This window comes from Equus asinus, chromosome 13, assembly GCF_041296235.1.
Source record: "Equus asinus isolate D_3611 breed Donkey chromosome 13, EquAss-T2T_v2, whole genome shotgun sequence".
Classification (NCBI taxonomy): Eukaryota; Metazoa; Chordata; class Mammalia; order Perissodactyla; family Equidae; genus Equus; species Equus asinus.
The window spans coordinates 7,445,549-7,466,617 of record NC_091802.1 but is presented as its reverse complement, the minus strand read 5'-3'; the positions used below and the strand labels follow the sequence as shown (position 1 = coordinate 7,466,617).

Below are 21,069 nucleotides of genomic sequence, written 5' to 3'. Positions count from 1 at the left end.
ATATTTTTTTAATAAGAAAAACTTAGGTCTGTAGATATGTAAGTAGAGGGAGGTAAGTTTATAAATAACATTAACTTTTGCTCCTGAGGAAAAAAAAGGACACCCAGAGATTCCAGCTTGTGTGTGATTCAGAATCACTCAGGTTCACAGGGTGCTGTGCAAGACAGACTTGCCTGTTCTTAGGGGCGTGCATTGCAACATTTCAAAGATAGCTTACATCCAAAGATCAGTTTATGAAAACCTCAAAAATGAACATATGTGTACATGTGTTTCGATGACAGATTGCTTTTTTAAAAAAACAGCTTTGAGGTATAATTGAAATATAATAAACTGTCCATATTTCAAGTGTATAATTGGATAAGTTTTGACATGTGTATACAATGTAAAACCATCATCACAATGGAGATAATGAAAACATCCATCATCCGTAAAGTTTTTAATTCGTTTTGTTTTTATTTCTTTAGAGACTTTATTTTTTTAGAGCAGTTTTGGGTTCACTACAAAACTGAGCAGACGATACAGAGATTTCCCATACTCTCCGCCCCTACACGTGCACAGCCTCCCCCATTGCCAATATCCCCACCAGAGCGCATTTCTTACAATGGATTAATCTATATCGACACATTGTTATCTCCCAAAGACCATAGTTTACCTTAGGGTTCACTCTTGATGTTGTGTGTTTAATGGATTTGGACAAATGTATACTGACATGTGTCCACCACGATAGTATCATACAAAGTCGTTTCACTGCCCTAAACAGCTTCTGTGGATGAATAGATGGAGCACAGATTGCTTTTTTTTAAAAACTTTTGTTTTATTTAGATTTGACAAAGTAAGGACCCAATATCATTGGACAGAATGTAAAAATAGAAAAAAGAAGACCTGAATCCAAATCTCTGTTTCCTTCTGAAGGTCACTGACAGTTCATCAGCCTCTCCCTCTCTCTCTCGCTCTCTTAATAAAGTTTTTACTTTCTGATATAACATATAGTTTTTGTTTGTTTGTTTGTTTACTGGAAGCGTACTGCGTGTAATGTGGGAGAAATACCGTCATTTTAAAGGTAATCTGTTTTACATATGTGTAGACCATAAGTGACAGTTAAATTACTTTTTGGCAGTATGAATTCAATCTGATTTCAGGCACCCCAAACCCTGATAACCCAGCAGAAAGTTAATGTCGGTGAAGGACGAGTCCTATCATTGGGTAATAAACTTCCTCTTATGTTTCTTTTTCCCTCCATCAATTTGTCCCCGCACTGGCCTTCTGCCAGTTCCTTGAACACGTCAGGCATTTTTCTCCTTCAAGGTCTATACCTTCCTTCTTCCCTCAGTTTAGATGTTTTTCCTCCCCAATTTTTGCCTGGATACACTTTTCTTATCTTTTGCATAACAAATTAAATGTAATGTCCTTCTTGTAACCACCCCTGACTAAACTGCCTCCCTCTTGTTCTATCTCAGCACTGTGTTCTTTCCCTCTAGATTTGCGCTGTCCAACAAGTAGCCGCTAGCTGCATGTGGGTATTTAAGTTTAAATAACCTAAATTTAAATAAAATTTAAAATTTGGTTTCTCAGCACATTAGCCACATTTAAAGTGCTCAATAACCACATGTAGCCAGTGGCTACTATAGTAAACAACGCAGGTATAGAGCATTTCCATCATCACAGAAGTTTCTCTTGGAGAGTGCTATGTCTAGATCACTTCTTATAATTTCTAATTTAGGTTAATTTGCACAGGAATTTTTGATCGGTCATTTGATGTTTGCCTCCCTCTGGACTGTATACTTTATGAGCACAAGAATTATAGAATATTGGTCAGTGCTTTGGCGGAAAGTTGGAGCTCAATAAATATGTTTTGGATGAAAGGATGGCATGAGTTAAATCCAAAAATTAGTAGATTGAAAGAATACGCAAGAGAAGAAACAAATGTGCAGATGAAAAGCAGTGTCTTTGTATTTCTACATCTAGTTGGAAAAAAAATCAAAGTAAACTGGAGGAAAAAAAGTATCCTGATAGAGTAAAAGCACTTCTGTCCCACTTTACTTCCTAAAATCAATTGAAGGCAATAAGAAGAATGAAAAACCACAGAGAAGTCACTGTCTTCAGTGAAACTGGGAAGCATCTGCACCCACAAACCACAACCTGTGAAATATAGCTGCTACACAGTAAAGTTGGATCGAATTAGTGGCAGATATCAAGAGTGAACATCCTCCACTGCCTGGCGCAGAGAAATCCAAGTGTATTTCCATCACCTTAAAAAGACCAGCCAATAGCCCCTTGCTGGAGCGTCTGAGTGTGGGGGAATGTTTGGGCACTGGGAACATCCCCGAGTCCCATTCCGTGATAGAGAGTGGCCGGGGTAGCTGAGGTTGAAACATTCATTACATAGACACGTTATCTTTGTAGAAAGCCAGTGGTCTGTATGGCGAAGTACAGAGGTAGCAATCACCCTCTGCTGAAATGAAATACACACCAAATCTCCTCCCACAGTAATCTCACATACACACACACACACTCACTCATGAAATATGTAACCATTCCTAGTGGGAGGGGGAAAATGAGCTCTTAGCAGAGGCCCCCTCCAGAGGTGGAGGGAAAGTGCCCCATGCCCTGAAAAATATCCTCCTGTACTCCTCATCCAATATTTTAGCAAACGATTGACCCAGAAAAAAACTGCCCTCATTCAAAGATAAGTAATAATCAGAAAAGAGCCCGTCTGAGAAATAGGCATGGCTATAACTAGATAGAAGGAAGAAAGAAACGTGCCAAACAAAAGCCAGATGGAGAATGTGCATCAGAAGAATGACTTTGCAAAGCAGAAGAACAGTACAAACAAACATTTATCCACAGACTCGAAGAATTTTTAATGATGTCTGTGAAACTCAGAGCTCAAAGAAGAGATACGGGGATCAAAGAAGATATGATAAGGCAACAGAAAGAAATAATGTGAGCTGAAAGAGCTCCAGGAAAACGTGCAAGAGAAAAAAAGTCATCTCAAAAAGCTAAAGCACCCTGGAATTGCAAAAATTACAATAAGCACTGCTGAGAAAGAGAGATGTGAAGGACAGGCTTAGAAAAAAAGAAACGAGCAAAATATGCGAAAAGGAGTGAAAGAGCTACAGCGAAAATGAGATACAGTGGCTAAACATGCACGTGATTGGTGAACCCCTAAAGGAAACTAAACAAATGAAGTAGATAGAAAATATTCAAATATACAAGAGAGGAATATCTTACAAAACAAAGGAGGATATTTGTCTTATGAGTGAAAGGGCACACTGTGTTCCAAGAAAAGTTGGTGCAGAATGATGAGCCAAAACATATCTATTAAATTTGCTGTGCCTCCATGATTGCAGATAGAATCCTACAACATCCGGCTCCACCTCTATACCTCTCTCCAGCCCTCCCCCACACATGAATAAACAAACAAAAAACAAATCTTTCGAAGCTACCTGGAAGGGGTGACAAGATCAATCTGGCTTCAAAACTCTCTAAAGCAACATATGTCTACAGTTCCTCAGATGTGAGAAATGAGACCAAATGTTTTATACCAAGACAGACATGTTCAAATACTCAAGAACAAAATAAACGTAGAGTATACAAACTCTTGTGGAAAGAAAGACAACTGATGGAGATTTCCAAGAGAAGAATAGAGTAGGCACGATAAAAAGATGGAAAGTGTTCATTAAATCAACCTAAACAAAAACTGAAAATTACTGCCACAGAAAAAAATATAAATTGTCCTTAACGTTAAAAAAGTAGAAAGCATAATAAAATATGCTGCTTGGAGGGTACTCTTTTCCTGAAAAACTCCTTGTAAGGTGAATTATCAAAATAAAACATAATTATAGTTGCAATTGGTGGTATGCAAGCCATGCAGTTATAAATAAAACATATCCACTGGATGTTTGAGTAATTGAGTCCTTATGTTACAAAATAAGAAATGACAAAGGAAATCAATAAAAACAATGTAAATAATGCACGGGATCATCACTATTATGAAGCAGCAAATCTTGGACATACCAGGAGGAGGAACTACTGTAACCTGTGCCAATCACACCGTGGAGAGGATGGCTGGAGAGTGGTTCTCGGTACAGATGTGGGTATGAGGAGATGCGTCATGGCAGAATTTCTTGTGTATCAGCATTCCCATAATTCTCATGGAACTATCTTAGAGTTGTTGTTATTGTTGGTGCCATTGAGTCGATGGCAGCTCTTAGCACCCCTGTGCACAACAGAGCAGAGCCCTGCCTGGTCTTTTTGGCGCCATCCTCTCAGCTTCCAGCGCTCTATCAGACAATGCTCTGCTGCTATTCGTAGTGTTTTCACGGCCAGTTTTTCAGAATTGGGTGGCCAGGTCCTTCTTCCTATTCTGTCTCAGTCTGGAAACTCCTTTGAAACCTGTCCACCACGGGTGACCCTGCTGGTATTTGAAATCCCAGTGACACAGCTTTCAGCATCACAGCAACACGCAGCTGCCACAGTATGACAACTGACAGACAGGTGGTGTGGTTTCCTGACTGAGAAATGAACCCAGGCCGAGGCGGTGAGCATGCCGAAATTTAATCACTAAACCACCGGCTTATGGTATAACTCTATAACTAACAAAACCGGCTAGAGGTGAGCAGGATAGAAGCTTAAGAAAGTGTCATTCTTTGGTTTCCTCATGGTTCATAGAGAAAATCAATAGCCTCTGCTGCGGGTGACAAAGAAACAGACATGCGTAGGGTTAAGTGATTGCATAAACATTCATATCTGTCATATGGAAAACATACACCACAACGCAAACACATATTGCAAAAGGAGGGAAGAAAGGAAGCATTTGTAATAAAGTGACGTCTTACCAGCAAGGCTTCCCCTGAGTGAGCTCCCTGTATAAACAGCATCGCTCCTCCCCATTGCCACGCTCCTCATTCCCACTACTCCAGTTTTCACCACAGCGCTTAGCAGCACCCATCACGTATTCCCCGGGAGCTATTATTACTGTTGTTGTTGTTGTTGTTATTTGTTTCCCCTAATTAGAAGTTAGTTCCATGAGGGCTGGAACTCTACTTGGTTCACTGCTGTATCTAAAATTGTACCTGGTATACAGTAAATGCTCAATAAATATTTTTTAAAGAAATGTACAGATTAAAACAGAAAACATAATACAAAATGAAATTATAGAAATGAAGCCAAACATAGATAACATATCAATCAATGTGAATGAAATAAACTCATTTATTAAAATAAAAAAATCTCAGATTGGGCGAAAAACATAAACCAAATCAAATACAGTGGTTAAAAAGATACAGGCTCTGAACTAAAATGCAAATATGATTTCCAAATCAAGGATTTATCAATTGTACAGCATGCATAAATTATCCGTCCTCTTTTAAGCTGCGTTTCCGCCTCTTCTCCTAGGATTATTTTGAGGCTGTAAGCAGATAACCCATGTAAACCATGACTTTGAGGAGTGCTCACTGTATGGTGCCAGGTCCCTAAGTGTCAGCAGGAAACAGTAAAAGCAGAAGTGGCCTCGGTTGTCACAGGGTGATGGTAGTGATAATCACAAAGCAAATGACTCAGAGGGACGGCAGTGAAAAGGATGGGTGTCATGACAGTGTAAAAGACAGGTCGGATGTGGTCTGCAGAGTGAGAGAAATATTCTCTAAGGAAGTGATATTAAGCTGAGACCTGAAGGATAAATAGGAGCTAGTCAGGTAAGGAGCAGGGCAGTGAGCAGAGAAGATGGGAAAACAGTGGTGTGTGTGGTGGGGGAGGGGACGAAGAGCACTCCAGGGGGCAGCAGCCTGTGTGAACAGAATGCAAAACAGAGAAATGCCAAATAACACAACCTAGGAAAAGAGCATCATCCTGTAACAGACACTTGGGTTAACAGACGCTGGAAAGAGAATTTTTGTTATTAATTCATTCAATTCACTTAACAAATACTTATTTGAGCTCTAACGTGCCAGGTACTGTGTCAGAGGCAAGGCAGAGAGCCGGGTATGCGATGCCTCAGGAAGCGTACAGTACAAGGGGACGTTTTGAAAAAATTAATCCTAAGTACACTGGGTTTTACCATGAAAAAATGGCGGAGTGCTGCAGAAGCATATGAGCCCTGATTCAATCTGAGGTCAGAAAATCTTCCTAGAGGGAGTATCTTTCAGGAGACAACTTGAAAGAAAATTAATTGCCTCTCAGGGCTGTGAGGTGAGCTGGTCAACGCACTTGTGAGGATATTGAAGTAAAAGCACATGTTGCATTGGAGGATCTGAAAGAAGTTCAGAGTGTCTGAGACAGAGAAACCAGAGACACAGAGAGCAAGAGCGAGCGAGAGAGAGAGTGAGAGAGCGAGAAGTACGAGAGGAGAGGAGCAGCTGGAGAGAAGGACAAGCCATGGCGGCTCCGGGTAAGGATTCGTTATCTCCTCAGTCCATAGGAAATCATTGAAAGGGGGGCGACCAATGCGTTTTATGTGTTTTAAAAGATCATTCTGGTTATTGTGTGGAAAATTGTTTGGAGCAGCCAAAACTGAAGTTAAGGAGACCAAGTGTATTTGTCAGTCTAGGCTTTATCTAACAGTAATAAACAACTCTAAAATCTCAGTGGTTTAAAAAATAAAAATATTTTCTCACACAGCGACACATCTTTCGTGGATTGCCCGGAGATTCTGCTCCACATCGTCCTCACTCGGGGATGCGGGCTGACAAAGTTTCCACCATGGAGGGTGGTTATTTGCCATCAGGGGGACAAAGGAAGTGGGCAAATCACTCAGCAGCTCTTCACAGAGCAGAGGGTCCCTGTTGTTTCTGCTGATGTATAAACGGCCAGAGGACGTACCTAACTCCAAGGGGCTTGTCCTTGGAGAAGCCCCAGGAAGTGCAATCCCACATTTGTCTGCACGAAGCAGAACCAGATCATCGTAAACATCTAACGAACCACACCGATTAAGAAGATGCAACAGCATTCTAAGTAACACATGACAGATGAGCTGTTAAGAAGGCATTCTAAAATTAGAATTACTAAAATTCATCAATTAATTGGATGTGGGAGTTGAGGGAGACGGGAGTGTCGGGGATCATTCCCTGTGATGCACAGGGCAAATGGATGGATGTGGTGACACATCCCAGCTTGGCAAACATAGAAGGTACATGTTGGAGTGGGAGCAAACATCCAAACGGAGATGTCATTGTCATCCAGATGGTACCTGAAGCCAAAGGAACATATTTGCAGAGTAGGGTAAGCAACTCATCCTATTTTGTCTGTTTTTTCTCAATTTTGGCACTGAAAGTGCCATGTCCTTGGCACCTTCTCAGGCCTGGACAAACTGTGACAGTTGGTCATGCTATGAGAGAGGGTGTGCGAATAGAAGGAACACTTAAGATAGATTCTTGAGGAAGACAACATATACTAGGCAGGTGGAGGAAGGGAAGCTGTCAAATGACATGGAGAAAAATAGCAACGAAGATGGAAAGCCAGTCGGAGGAGGGTGAGAGTCCAGAAACCAAGGGAAGAAAGTATTTCAGGAGTCGGTGGTCAACAGCGCAAATGAAGCGGATCCAAGAGGACACAGGTGGAAGTGCCCGTTGCTGCGAGATGGGAAAAGAGCTGCAGCTGGAGTCCCTGGCACTCAGGCCAGCGAGCAGAGCGCCGACAGGGAGGGAGGGCTCGTGCAGACACTGGGGGCTCACGCCTCAGGAAGGGCCCTGGGCTGGTCTCTGGCGTAGTGACCAGGTGGAGCAGATAACAAGGCAACTTCTCACACAGCAGAAAAGAGACGAGGCAGATCAAGTATCTTGACCTACAGTTCCCTCCAGACCTCCTCAGGCCACTGGACTGCAGAATTCAAAAAGAACCCGTTAAACACACAAGAGGAATCAAAAAGGATCCTCCTTAATTATGCAAATGCAACATATAGATAAAACTCTCTCATTCAAAGATGGAAAGAAAATGGCCAATTTGAGACCTATGAAGAGATTCAGAAACATAAACGAACTACAAGAAACATAAATAAAATTTTAATAAACATCTGATTTTTTTCTCAATAAAATTCAATAAAGCATTGATTATGCAAAAAGGTGATGAATAAAGGAGCCAGAATTTCACTAGCAAGTTTAAAATTTTATTATAAACTCTATTAATTGGTACAGGCTAGCTACTGAAACATGCAAGAAAAAAAAGTCTCCAAAATTTTAGTGGCTTAACATAATGGAAGTTTGTTGCTTGACTATGAAACAGCAGAATGCAGGTATTTGTCAGATGGTCTTCCACACGGTGAAGAACCCAGACCTTTTCCCTCTGGGGGTTACAAGAATCGGAGCTTTCCATTCTCCCTCCAAATAGTCTGTAATTGTAATGCAATACCAATGGAATCTGCTACCATTTTTGGAACTTGACAACGTAATTCTAATGTTCGTTTCAAAGGAATAAAATCTTGAAAATATTATTTGAAAAAATAACATTAATGATTGGGTACTTGACCTCCAGAAATTAATATAAAGCTGCAATGATTTTCTTCATTTTATTTTTTTAACTTTTTATTTTTCAATAATTATAAATTCACAGGAAGTTGTAAAGACAGCACAGAAAGGTCTTGGGTCCCCTTCACCCAATTTTCCCTAAAGCTCAAACCACGGATTTGACATTGTACAACAGGATGTGTGTGGTGCTACCCCTTTCTATCATGTGTGTGGATTTGTGTAACCACCACAGCAATCCAGACACAGAACTTCTTCATCATAACAAAGATCTCCCTCGAGTTCACTTCTTTCCCACCACACTCACCTCCCCCTCCTTGCCCCCATCTCTAATTCCTGGCAACCACTAATGTGTTTTCCATCTATATATAATTTTGTCACTTTGAGAATGTTGAGGAAATTGAATCATACATTATGTGACCTTTTGAGATTGGCTTTTCTCATTCAGCATAGCGCCCTTGAAATCCACCCAAGCTGTTGCACTGTACAATAGTTTACTCCTTTTCATTGTTGAGTAGTATTCCACGGTATGGATCTATCAGAGTTTGTTTTACCATTCACCTAGTGAAGGAAATTTGGTTATTTCCAGTTTTTGGTAATTACAAATAAAGCAGTTATGAACAATCATGTACATGCTGTTGTGTGTCTGTGTGTGTGTGTGTTTGTAAACACAGGTTTTCATTTCTCTGGGATAAACGCCAAAGATGCAATTGCTGGGTAGTACCGTAGTTGGGTGTTTAGATTTTTAGGAAACCCCTAAACTGTTTTCCAGACTGGCTGTACTATTTTACATTCTCACCAGCAATGTGTGAGAGATCTAATTTCTTTGCATTTGGTATTGTCACTATTTTTTATTTGAGCTGTTATATTAGGTATGTAGTGATATCTCATCTTGGTCTTAATTTGCAATTCTTTAGTGGCTAGCGATGACGTTGAAAATACTTTCATGTGCTTATACACTTATTCGAGTGTATATGCACTTTGGTGAAATGATTTTTCATGTCTTTGTCCATTTTCTAATTGGGTTGTTTTCAGTTTTTTCTTTTTACTGTTGAGTTTGAGAGTTATTTATATATTCTAGCTACAAACTCTTCACTGAATACGTGGTTTGCAAATATTTTCTCCCAGTCTGTAGCTTGTCTTTTTATCCTCCAAAATGGGTCTTTTGCCGAGCAAAAGTTTTCAATTTTGATTAAATCCAATTTTTCCTTTCATGAATTGTGCTTTGGGTGTCATGTCTAACAACTCTTCACCAAGCCCTATTCCCAAATATTTTCTCCTATGTTATCCTCCAGAAGTTTTTTAGTTTTATATTTTGCATGTAGATCTGTGATCCATTTTGAGCTGTTTTTTGTATAAGCTGTGTAGTTTAGGTGGGGAGTCTTTTCCCTTTCTTTGGATTATGGATAGCCACTTGCTCCAGCACCATTTGGTGAGACTACCCTTTCTCCAATGAATTGTTCTTGCCTCTTTATTAAAATCAGTGATATCTGTGTGGGGGTATTTCTGGATTCTCTATTCTGTTCCATGGATCTATATGTCTATCCTTCTGCCCAGAAAACACAATCTTGATTATTTTATTATATAGTAAGTCTTGAAATTGGATAACATGATTCCTCTCCACTTATTCCTCTTCAGAATTATTTTAGTGTTCTAGTTTCTTTGCCTTTACATATAAATTTTAGAATAATTTTTTCTATGTCTATAAACAATTTTGCTGGGATTCTGATAGGAATTACATTAAACCTTTTATATAAATTTGGGGGAAATTGACCTCGTCACTATGTCGAGTCTTCCAATCTATGAATAGAGAATATCATTCCATTTATTTAGATCTTTTAAAAGTTTATTTCATCAGCATTTTGTTTTTTTCAGCATACAAGTCCTATGCATGTTTTGCTAGATTTATCTCTAAGTATTTTTTTAGTTATAAACTCTATTTTTAATTTCAGTTACCATGTGTGTGTGTTACACACACACAAAGTGATTTTTGTATGTTGGTCCTATATCATTTAACCTTGCTGAACTCACTTATTCGTTCTAAGAGGCTTTTTTGTAAATTTCTTGGAATTTTCTATGTGGATCATCATAACATCAGCAAATAGGGACAGCCTTACATCTTCCTTTCCAACTGACTGCTTTTTATTTTATTTTCTTGACTTATTTGATCAGCTAGAATTTCGGTTTTCTTACTACGTTCAGTAGCAGTGGTTAGAGTGGGCATCCTCCCCTCGTTCCCAGTCTTAAGGGGGAAACAGTCTTAAACCATAAAGTTTGATGTTGGCTGTAGGTTTTTTATGGGTGTTCTTTATCAAATTGAGGAAGTTCCTCTCTATTTCTGGTTTCCTGAGAGTTTTTGTCATGAATGGGTTTGGAGTTTGTTAAGCGTTTTTACCGTATCAACCAACATGGTCATATTGCTTCTTTAGCCTTTCAACGTGATGGGTTACATTGATTGATCTTTTAATTTTTTTTAATTTAAAGATTGGCATGTGAGCTAACAACTGTTGCCAATCTTTTTTTTTTCTATTCTCCCCAAAGCCCCCCAGTACATAGTTGTATATTCTAGTTGTGAGTGCCTCTGGTTGTGCTATGTGGGACACGGCCTCAGCATGGCTTGATGAGTGGTGCCATGTCCGCGCCCAGGATCCAAACCAGCAAAACCCTGGGCCACCAAAGCGGAGCGCGTGAACTTAACCACTCGGCCATGGGGCCGGCCCCTGATTGATTTTTGAGTATTGAACCAGCCTTGCATCCCTGGAGCAAACTCCACTTGGTGACAGTATATAGTTCTTTTTATATGTTGCTGAATTCTATTTGCTAATATTTTGTTAAGAATGTTTACATCTATATTCATGAGGGATGTTTGTCTGTAGTTTTCTTTTTTCTACTGTTATTGTCAGGTTTTGTAAATGAGTTGGGAGGGGTTTTCTCATTTTCTATTTTCTGGAAAAGATTGGGTACAATTAGTGGTAATTCTTCCTTAGATATTTGGTCGACTTCTCCAATGAAATATCTGTCTGAGATTTATTTTTCAGGAGGTTTATAATTACAAATTCAATTTCCTCAATAGTTATAGGCTATTTGAATTATCCATTTAATACTGGGTGAGTGGTGGTAGTTTGTATTTTTCAAGGAGTTGGTGCCTTTCCTCCAAGTTGTCAAATTCACATGTGTACAGTTGCTCATAGTGCTCTGTTATTATCTTCTCCATGTCTACAGCGTCTGCAGTGATATCTCCTGTTTCATTCCCAGTGTTAGTAATTTGTGTCTTCTCTTTTTTTTTTTCTTTTTGCTGAGGAAGATTCACCCTGGGCTAACATCAGTTGCCAATCTTCCTCTTTTTGCCTGAGGAAGAGTCATCCTGAGCTAAGCTGTGCCAATCTTCCTCTATTTTGTATGTGAGTTGTTGCCACAGCATGGCTGATGAGTGGTGTAGGTCCACACCCTGGATCCAAACCTGCAAACCTGGGTTGCTGAAGCGGAATGAGCTGAACTTAGCCCCTAGGCCACAGGGCTGGCCCTGTGTCTTCTCTTTGTATGTCTCCTCCAGTCTTGTTGAGGTATGCCAATTTTATTCATCTTATCAAAGAACCAGCTTTTTGATTCTCTATTTTTTTTGTTTCCAATTTCACTGATTTATGCTTTTTATTATTTTCTTCCTTCTGCTAGCTTTGGGTTTATTTTCCTCTTCTTTTTTAGGTTCTTAAAGTCCAAGCTTAGATTATTGATTTGAGACTTCCTCTTTTCTAATGCGTGCCTTTAGTACTGTAAGTTTCTCTCTCAGCACTGCTTTGGCTGTGTCTCACAAATTTTGTTATAATGTATGTTCATTGTCATTCAGTTCAATGTCACTTTTTAAACTTTCCTTGAGAGCTCTCCTTTGACTCATGGATTATTTAGAAGTGTGTTGGTGATGCTTCAAGCATCGGAGATTTTTCTGCTATCTTTCTATTCTTGATTTCTAATTTGAGTCCATTGTAGCTGGAGAATAGATTCTGAATAATTTCAATTCTTTTAAATTTGTATGATCTGTATTATGGCCCAGGAGATAGTCTATCTTGGTGTGTGTTCTGTGGGCACTGGGAAAGAACGTGCATTCTGCTGTTTTAGGTGGCGTGTTCTATAAATCTCAACTAGATCCTGCTGGTTGATGGTGCAGTTAAGTTCTTTCACATCATTGTTGATTTTCTGTCTACTTGTTCCATCAGTTTTTGGAAGAAAGGTGTTAAGTCTCCAGCTGTACTCATGGATCTGTTTTGTTGTCATTTCAGTTCTCAGTTTTTCCTTTGCGTATTTTCCATTTCTGGCATATGGTGCCTACACATTTAGGATTGCTCGATCTTCCTGGCAGACTGACCCTTTAATCATCACATGATTTTCCTCTCCATCCCTGGTAATTTCTTCTGCTCTGAAGTCTACTTTATCTGACATTATCGTAGCTCCTCCTGCCTGTCTGGATTAATGCTGAATGATATACCCTTTCCCATCCTTTCACTCTCAACTTGCACATATCATTAGGTTTGAAGTGAGTTTCTTGCAGACAGCATCAAGTTGGGTCATTATTTTCTTTTTGTTTTCAACTGTTCTGTCCTTAATTGTGTATTTAGATCATTTGCTTTTAACATAATTTTAATTATTGATATGTTAAGGATTGAGTATGCTATTTTACTTTTATTTTGTCGTCTGTTTATCTCTTTTTTTCATTTTTCTGTTTTCTTTTTCCTGCTCTCCTGTGATAGTTGAGCATTTTTTTAGGATTCCATTTGATTTGTCTACAATTTTTTTTTATTTTTGAGGAAGATTAACCTTGAGCTAACTACTGCCGGTCCTCCTCTTTTTTGCTGAGGAAGCCTGGCCCTGAGCTAACATCTGTGCCCATTTTTCTCTTCTTTATACGTGGGATGCCTACCACAGCATGGCATGCCAAGCAGCGCCATGTCCGCACCTGGGATCTGAACTGGCAAACTCCGGGCCGTCAAGAAGCGGAACGTGCGAACTTAACCACTGCACCACCGAGCTGACCCCTACAATAGTTTTTAATGTCTCTCTTTATACAGCTTTGATAGTTGTTTCTTTAGTTATTACATTTTATATACATAACTTATACTGTTTACTATTCATGTTGCCCTTGACCAATTCTGATGAAGTGCAGAAATCTTCTCTCTCCTTACATCCCTTTACTCTCCCCCATTTATAATATAATTTTCTTGAATATTTCCTCTACATACATTGAGAACCATATTAGACAGTGTCACAGCTTTTTGCTTCAACTGTCAAAAAAACATGATTTGGAAAACCTAAAAGGAGGAAAAAAATGTATTGTGTTTGCCTATATTTTTGCTTCCGTATGCTTTCTGATATTTTCAGTCTCTCTTTTATTCTTTCCTTTATGTTCAGATAACTTCATTAAAGCCATTGTTTTAGGGTAGATCTACTGGTGACAAATTCTCTTAGCTCTCTTTCATTTCATAATGTCTTGATTTTCTCTTTATTCCTGAGAAATATTTTCTCTGCATATAGAATTCTGGGTTGACTGTTTTTCCTCTTCCTTTCAATATATGAGAATTATTGTGCCACATCCTTCTGACCTCTGTGGTTTCTGAAGAGAAATCTACCGTCATTCAAATTGCTTTTCCCCTATGGCTAATGCGTCATTTCTTCCAGTCTGCTTTTAAAAATGTTTCTGTCTTTAGTTTTTAGAAGTTTGACTATAATGTGTCTTGCAGTGGATTTCTTGCATCTACTCATTTATTCCTCTTTTTTTTGCCAATTTGGTAAGTTTTTAGCCATTATGTTTTCAAGTACTTTTGCACTCCCATTCTCTTTCTCGTCTCCTGGGACTTACATCTATTGTTATAGTCCTGCATGTCCCTGAGGCTGTGTCCTTTTTTTTTTTCGAAGTCAACTTTTCTGTCCATTGTTTGGACTGGATATTTCTATTGTCCTATCTTCAAGTTCTCTGATTCTGTCTTCTCTCCTCTCAATTCTGCTGTTGAGCCCATCTGTTCAGTTTTACATTTTGGTTACTGTATATTTTAGTTCTAAAAGTTCCATTTGGTTCTCCTTTATATCTTATATTTCTTTGCTGAGGTATCCTATTGTCTTGTTGTAACTTTCTGTGTTCTTGGTATGATGAGTGATTTTTTTATTGAGACCAGGATATTTGGTATCATGTTATAATACTGTATCTTATTTAAATCCTTCTCTGACACCATTCTGGTGAGTGAAGGGGGTGCCACCTTACTTTTTCCACATGAGTGGGCTTGGAAGGTCTAGCTTCTCCACTCAGCCTCCACTGACATCTGGGGACCAGGGGATGGGTTTCTTTTACTGTTGGGTGGGGGTGGGAGTTGAGGCTCCTATTAGATCCCCCCTGACACAGCAAAAAGAGGGTAGAACCCCTCATTAGTACTTCCCATGTGGCCTCCGCTCACTTCATGGGGAGGGGGTTGGGTCACCTTGTTACCACTGAGTGGTGATGAAGTCCTGACTCTCTGCTGGGCTTCTTCTGACCCCACCTGGCAGGAGCATTAGGGCATCCTGTCAGAACCTGGCCATGATGAAAGTCTGGGTTCTCCACTTGGTCTTTGCTGGAGGATGGCATGTGTAGCCCCAGGTTTTCTCTGTGGTGTTTGGCTGGAGTGAGTCATTATGGTCTAAAAGTTTTCCATCTTGCAAGATATACCCTTTCCTGGTCCCTGGCTGGAGAGAACAGGCTTTTGTTGGGGTCTTTTTTGTCTGCACCTGTTGGTGTTTCATGGTTACTGATTTCTTCACTTCCAAGTATGGAATATATGAGGAAAAAAGAAAATTCAGAGGACTCACCAGCATGTTGTTGCTTGGATCTTGAGACCCCTAGCCAGTCCACCTTCCTTGCATCTTTGAAAGTCTTCTTATGTTTCTTTTGTATACAATATCCAGGATTTTTAGTTGTACTTAGCAGGAGGAATAGGAAGATGTATGTTTACTCCATCTTCTTGGAAGTGGATGTCCAAGCTATAATAATTAAACAGTGTAAAATGTGGAAGTGTTAAATATAACAGGAATAAACAGAGCAGTCAAATAGATAAAAACTACTTTAAAAAACAGAATTCTTTAGCAAGCATTGAGAAATTATCTACCTAACTGGAAAAAGCAGAATTATATCTCTGCACATATAATAATTCAAAATACATTCCAGATAGATTAATTGTAGAATTAATTAATTTTTAAAGTACTGCTATATATGGGAAGAACATAAGCACATTATATAATCAGATAGTAATAAATTTGTAATATTCTACACACAAATGATGGCTGTCTAAAATACAAATAATTCTTATAAATCATTAAGAGAAATATGAGTACTATAGTTAAGAAGCAATTACAAAAAGGCTCAAAGAGATCATTTGCATAAAGAACATAGTAGCTAACAAATATGGAAAAATGCTCGCCTTCTCAAGTAATTGGAGAAATGAAAATGAAACAAATTAATTCCTTTGGGTTTTGGTTTGGTTTAGTTTGGCTCCTTTTGGGCCCTTTAAATAAAATGAAAGTAACAAAACTTCAGGCGGGTGCTCTGAGCTAGGTACTAACTGATAAAACCAATTGTGGTGGGAACCACATTAACACGACCTTCTTGGCAGAAGATTTTCCAATAAGTATCAAAAGTCACAAAGATCATGATTCCTTTTGACCAAATCATTCCATTTTGGAGAATTTATCCCAAGAGAAAGAAGATTAACATAAAGATTCATGGACAAGAGAGCTAATAATGTACGTATTAACAATAGTAAAAAGTAGTATAAGACTAAAGATCCCAACAATGAACAATTGGTTAAATAAATATTGGCATATCCACAGAAAAGAAAACCATATGTTTATTATAAACCATGTTGTACAAGAATATTTAATGCCATGGAAAAAATGCTCATAATTCATCACCAAGTAAAAAACAAAAAGCATATTACAAAGCAGATTAGATACTGATGCTATTTTAATAGGTTAAAATGTTTATAGAAATGGCATATTAAGAAAACACATTGAAATATCAGCACTTGAAATTTAAGTATTGGAACTATGATTAATTTTTATTTTTCATCTTTATATTTTTCTCTTTTCAAAATGTCTTTTTAAAAGCATGCTTTTACATTTAAAATAAAACAATAAGTGGATGTTCGGGATCTCTATTTCTTGGAGACAATTTCCACTGCTTAGTGCTGTCATCTGAGAGGCAAGCTCTTTTTAGCTTTTTATTCTGCCATCCGTAGCATTTTGGTTTTCTTTTTTAAGCTTGTTGCTTCATTGTTACAAGATGGCTGTTGCACCTCCAGGAATCACGTCAACACTCCAGGTAGATAGAAGGAGGAAAAGAGTCCATCGATACCCTCTTCTTATCAGGACTCTTTCCCAGAAACCCCCTTCAGCAGACTTGCTTACATCTCACATGGCCAACCTAAACTCAAGGAGAGCCAAGGAATAAGTAAACAAATTTCCAGACCCTAGAGTAGATGATGGCAAGAGAGAAGGGCCTAGAAATGGATGCCGAGTCAGCCAACTGCAGTTTGTACATTGTATTTTTATGTAGAAAATTAAAAGCATATTTTGTAGAGTACAGCAATCGAATGTAGTGACAACCAAAATATGCAAGAATTGTGTTTTGCAGGCCCCGTAGAAAGCATCTGTGACATCTGACCATTAAAAGGAGTTAGGGGATGTACTTTCAAACTATTCAGGCTCTGATCCCTACATTGCAGGGGTGTGACACTATAAATTGTATGTCTTAATACTGAGAAAAGATTAGAAGGTCGATGTCGAGTACACATATCTCTACCATAAACTCTCTCGCAGGCACGTTGTGGATGCGACGGGGAGAGCGCTTTCAAGCTGGGTTTGGTTACATGAAACCTGAGTCAGCCGTGCAACGACTGCAAAAACATCATCAAAAAGCAGGATTGGTTGTACAACTGAAGGTAGCAAGCTGTTGGACAAAGAGCAAAGCCTGGGGTTCAGGAGATCTGAGGGTTCCATCACTCTCTGCTGCTAACAGCTGTGTGCCCGGGGACACATAATTAACGTTGACCAACTTCGGTTTCCTAATCTGTAAGCTCAGGGAGTGTGCAGAAAGGACTTAAGCACTCTGCTTAAGCACTCCGAACACAAGATGACTATATCCTATTATAATTGATATATTCTGAAAATTAACAACTGAACAGGTAATGAATCACACTAAACTTCTCACCGTGAGCTGACAGAAAGGAACACAGAGAGATCCAGAGGAACAGAGATGTGAGGAATCATTGGCTCCATGTCAGCTGCCATCATTCATGGCAGATGGTACAATCCACAGGGGAAATACAGCAGATATAAACCCTGAGAACCCAAGAGAACTCTATTGACATTATTTTTGTTCAGTTGGAGCAAGGGCTTAGCAATGCGATTTATTGAGCCCACTCAACTTAAGATTTGGAGTCCTTATTGATTTCGTTTCACTAACTAAAAAGAAGACACCTCAATAGTGAAACCAACAACAATGGTCAGGAAGCTGTCACTGGTAGTTACTAAAATCCTTCAGTCCAGGAATCAGAGGCCATATAAGGAACCCTACATTGGTACCATCAGATGTATCAACCTTCAGGTTCAGATGAAAGCGATGGCTGTGATGGAGTTGGAATTCTCACTCCATCACTTAGAGCTATGCAATAGTCAGCAAGTTACTTAACCTCTCTGTTCCTCCATCTCTCATCTGTAAATTGGGGGACAATAATGTACCCAATCCTAGAACTGAGTAAAATTTAAAAATTTTAGTCCAATGCCTAGTCTGTAGATTATTATTATCAGAGAGGTAAGTTTTAATTCTTCAAGTAAGACAATGAAGTTGCAGCTAAGCTTATAAACTGTTATGTACTTAGTAACTTGTGGTGGATTTCTTAATTTGGGGAATAGAGTTTCTCTATGCAGAAATGTACAGAAATGGCAAAAGTAGGAAGTTTCCCATGAAGTTTGGGGAAGTTTTTAATAAAAGACATTCCAGAGAATATGTACAATTTGGCAGAGAGTTGTTGCCTGATGCAGCTCAGGTACCTCTGCTCCCTGGAAGAAGGCACAGAACAAAAGAGATAGAAGATCTCGACAGAGCAGCCATAGAAATATGTCTTTGGATTTGGCTTGGACTATGCCTTTCAATAAAAAATGATAATTTAACTGGATATGGTCATGGAAATAGAATTGGAAGGGTTTGCGACTATTGTTGATTCCTACTTCTCTGGTTGGAAGCCTCTCCTGGATCCTTAACAGATGGTCCACTTCCAGTCCCTTAATATGGAGTGTTAAAATAGATCTTCAGATCAGTGGGGAAAGATTGGGTTGTTCATTAAATAGTGTTGAAACAGCTGGCTAACTGTGTGGAAAAACAAAGTTAGAACCCAATTTCAAACCAAAATAAACCACAGATGGGTTAAATATTTAGAGAAATAAAGAAACATAAAAATTTCAGAGGAAAGACAGGTAAATAGCAACAGACCTATATTATGAGAAAAGGCTTTATGACTATAGTACTTACAGCAGAAATTATAATGGGAAACATGACTGCTGCTTGCATTAAAAAACTTAAAATGTCCCTTTATAAAAAATACCATAGACAAAATAAGGAAAACAGTAACTTAAGGAAAATAAGTTCAATATATCAGGTTAAAGGGTTACTATCTTAAATACAGAAAGAGATTTTATAGGTGAATTAGGAAAAAGATGCTGTGTCCCCTTCTTCTCTACCCACCCTAATGTAGTAGTGACTATAAACAGGATATTTTAAAAAGAAGAAAGACATATGGCTAATAGATGTGAAGAAAATTCAGCCCCACATGTAACCAGCTACTTTTCATCTATCAAGTTGTCAAGGATGAAAAGCAACAACACTCCCGGTTAGAGAAAGCCTTGGGCAGGAATATGCAGTTGTGTACATGAATGCTGGCGATGTAAATACACAAGAACTTTTTGGAGAGCTCGTGGGCCATGTAGATAATTTTTTAGAGAAAAGTCTTAGACAACTTCTAATAGTTATCCTTAGAAAATTATCGATGCCTAGAGATTTAGATCAAGGATGCCCACTGCAGCATAATTGGCACTCTCAACATAGAAAGTTGAGACATCTGTCATCTGGGGCTGGTTCATATGGTCACGCGTCACTTAATGATGAGGATATGTTCTGAGAAATGCACTGTTAGGCGATTTCATTGTTTTGAGGACATCACAGAGCGAACTTACACAAACCTAGATGGTATAGCCTGTCACACACCTAGGCTATATGGTACTAATCTTATGGGACCACTGTTGTATATGCTCTGTCATTAACCAAAATGTCATTTTGCGGTGCATAACTGTAATTAAGACTTAGTTTCCATGATGGAATACTATGAAACCTTTTTTTAAAAAGTAATATGTCGATACAGAATGACATCACAATTTTAAATAAAACACGAGCATAGTGTAAGTCATTTATATCAAAATTCTCTATCTTGCTGTGTTTAGTACTTTTAACTTGCATCATGAAAGAATATTAATAAATGGCTGAAAATAAGTATCCCCTCCCCAGGCCAGTACTCCTCAGGACTGTCAAGGTCACGAAAAACAAGAAATGACTAAGAAACTGCTGCAGACCTGAGGAGGCTGGGAAGACGTGACAGCTAAATGCAGCGTGGCGCCCTGTGCTGGATCCTGCGACAGAGGACGTCAACAGAAAACTGATGAAATCCAAATGCAGTCTGGAGTTTAGTTAAGAATAATGTACCAATGTCAATTCCTTGGTTTTGACAATGCACCACAATAATGTAAGGTGTGAACAATGGAGGAAACTGGGTAAGGGGCATGTGGGAACTCTCTTTATTGTACTATCCTTGCAGCTGTTATGAAAATCCAAAATTATCCCCAAATAAAAAGTTTACTCAAAATATCGAGACTTTTTTTCAAAAGGTATATACCTGAGGAGTTAGATTGGGGTAAGAGACCTAAAGACTTTCAGATTCAATGTGTATAATTGTTTACAATGACTATTCACATTATACAACGAAGGATAAACTTATTTAAAAATAAAATGATATTATAGAAGCATATTTATGAAAATCAAATAATAAGAAAAAACAAATTATAATATAGCAATGATCCTATTTAAATATTTTTTAAGTTGGTGATTTGTTTTTGCTTATTTTTATATTCTAATTTTAAAACAAACATGTATTACTTATAGGATAAAAAATAATTAAAGTTTAAAACATTCCTGAAGGAAGGCATCGGTCAGGTGCAATTCTCAGACCTCTGGTGTTGTGAGTTGGAACCAGGGGTTTCTTGGTCGTGTACCTGTGCCTTAAAACATTGGCATCACAGAAACTTTGTCTCTTTCTTCTGTGATACATTTAAATAAATATATCTTTACTTTATCTATGACCCAACATATCTTGTCTCTGCTCATGTCAGTCCATTCAAGATAGAAAGGTATAGATGAGAATCTTGATAGAAATAAAAAGAAAAAGAGAGAGAGCGAGAGAGAATAATTTAACAGCACGAAACATTATTTCTTGCTGGGTTGGTTATTTATAATACGATTTTCAGAGAAAATGACAGCCAGCTGATAAGAGAA

General features: G+C 38.5%; 1 long non-coding RNA gene across 1 annotated transcript in view; it reads left to right on the top strand.

Annotated features, from left to right (window-relative positions):
• The window catches only part of LOC106845734 (uncharacterized), a 47,686-nt gene extending 27,303 nt beyond the window's left edge, over positions 1-20,383 (top strand). The window contains exon 3 of the long non-coding RNA XR_001401700.3: positions 20,029-20,383. This is a non-coding gene — a long non-coding RNA (uncharacterized lncRNA). The remainder of the gene's footprint in view (positions 1-20,028) is intronic.
• The last annotated feature ends 686 nt before the right edge of the window (positions 20,384-21,069 follow it).